At 42.9% G+C, this 2,204-nt stretch overlaps 1 pseudogene; it reads right to left on the bottom strand.

The window, feature by feature from the left end:
* Positions 1 to 1,534: 1,534 nt before the first annotated feature.
* On the bottom strand, positions 1,535 to 1,980 carry LOC105817310 (annotated as a pseudogene).
* Between the last annotated feature and the right edge of the window lie 224 nt (positions 1,981 to 2,204).

Raw genomic sequence — 2,204 nt, forward strand, 5'->3', positions numbered from 1 at the left:
GACTCCCCCTCATTATTCACTGCTATAGATCACGCCTCAAAAATACTCTTGTACTTATTTCTTTGCACACTAGAGGGAGCGTTTCCATAAATTTCTAATCGCTATGAACTGAATGTGTCCGCTCCAAATTCGTTTGTTGGCGCTCTAATCCCCAGTGTGATGGTATTGGAGGTGGTGCTTTTGGGAAGTGATGAAGTTGGGATGGAGTCAGGGGGCTGGAGCCCACGTGATGGCACTGGTGCCCTTAGAAAGGGTCATCTCTGTCCCTGCCACATGAGCACACGGCAAGAGGGTGGGGCATCTACAACCTGGGAAGAGGCCCTGCACCTAACACTGGATCTGCCAGTGCCTTGGTCTTGAACTTCCCAGCTTGCAGAAATGTGAGAAACGCATTTCTGTTGTTTATAAGCCATCCTCTGCGGTATTCTGTCATAGCAGCCCAAACTGGCAAGATACTAATTTAACTGAAAGCCCTGAATCAAAGGTTATGAATATTTTAACTATTTTTTTTCTTTTGTAATTGAGATTTTATTGGTTGTGTTGAGGATCAGTACAGACATTTTCAATTTGTATGCAATTCTTAACATATGTACCGAAAATCTAAAAAGCCATTTATTTTAATTCTTTTTAAAAGTTATTCCAGTGACTTTCCAGCTTAAAATTTGGAGGCAAATTTTCCCTAAGAGGATATCAAGTACCAGTATCTTCAAATGTTGATAAGCTGTTACGTAAGTCCCACCAATTCACAATTTATTATTATATATACTACACACTCAAATTTTCAATCTTTCACAGCATATTAACAAAGTTATTAGGAAAACAGGACTACCACGACCAAAGATGTTACAAAGAGTATGCAATTCTGACAGAGACAGCCATGATCAGAGAGTGATTTTCTTTAAGAAACAAGTCTACTAAAAAACAACATGGGAGGCTGGGCGCGGTGGCTCACGCCTGTAATCCTAGCAATCTGGGAGGCCGAGGCAGGTGGATCGCTCAAGGTCAGGAGTTCGAGACCAGCCTGAGCAAGAGCGAGACCCCGTCTCTACTAAAAAATAGAAAGAAATGATCTGGACAACTAAAAATATATATATATAGAAAAAAAAAATTAGCCGGGCATGGTGGCGCATGCCTGTAGTCCCAGCTACTTGGGAGGCTGAGGCAGAAGGATCACTTGAGCCCAGGAGTTTGAGGTTGCTGTGAGCTAGGCTGATGCCACAGCACTCACTCTAGCCCGGGCAACAAAGCGAGACTCTGCCTCAAAAAAAAAAAAAAAAACAACATGGGAATAGAAGTAATTTAAAATGTTCAAGACATTAAATGCAGGCCTGGGACTCCATATTGCCATTTAGTATGCTCTGTATTATAGGATATAAAAACTAATCCCCATCTATGGAATGTTAAGCTGACACCCAAGACGGTCAAAGCCTCCCATAATTCAATATCCCACACTATTTTCTGGTTGTACTAAAAAATAAACAACCAGTGAATGATTTCACCTCTTAAAAAAAAGCATTTATACTTAAAAAATGGGATGAGATGGGATTCCCTCCTTCTTAAAAATGTTTCTAGAGCTACTAAAAAACTTGCATTTACAAAATAGTTGATAAAAATATTCCTCTGGATTGTACAAGAAGGGAGACAGGGACCACTGATAAGACATGGTATGTGGTATTAATCAGACTTGGCTTCTTTCTCTCCTGCTTCATCACAGGCTGGACTCTCCTCAGTTTTAGTTTCTCCATTTTCTGCAGGTAAATCTTCTTTAGTTTCTTGGTTAGCCACTTCGGCCTGTTTTCCCTTTGCTCCCCTTTTCCGTTTCGGTTGCACTTTTTTGTCTGAAGATTTATCCTCTGCTGCTGTCTTTTTGGGCTTCGTTTCCACTTTCGCAGGAGCAGGTTTAGCTGGCAGCCGCGCAGATCTCCTCTTGGGATCTTCCTTCACCGCGCCTTTGGCGGAGCTGACCTCCCTCTTGGGCATCTTGGTGGCGGGGAGGGCGCGTGCCGGGTGCGCGGCGAGCCGAGAGCCTTTGCCAAGCTGGGCTGCCTGGCCGCTGGGGTCGCTCCCGCTGCCTGAGCTGCTGAGACCCCTATTTTAACTATTAATAGGTACTAAATTACCTTCCCAAAAGGCCATCTGTTTATACCCACATCAACAAGAGAGGTTAAAAAAATTGTTTTAGTGTTACAGCTCTTTTAGAATTT

The sequence above is a fragment of the Propithecus coquereli genome, unplaced genomic scaffold (genome assembly GCF_000956105.1).
Source record: "Propithecus coquereli isolate 6110/MARCELLA unplaced genomic scaffold, Pcoq_1.0 Scaffold404, whole genome shotgun sequence".
In the NCBI taxonomy this organism is placed as follows: domain Eukaryota; kingdom Metazoa; phylum Chordata; class Mammalia; order Primates; family Indriidae; genus Propithecus; species Propithecus coquereli.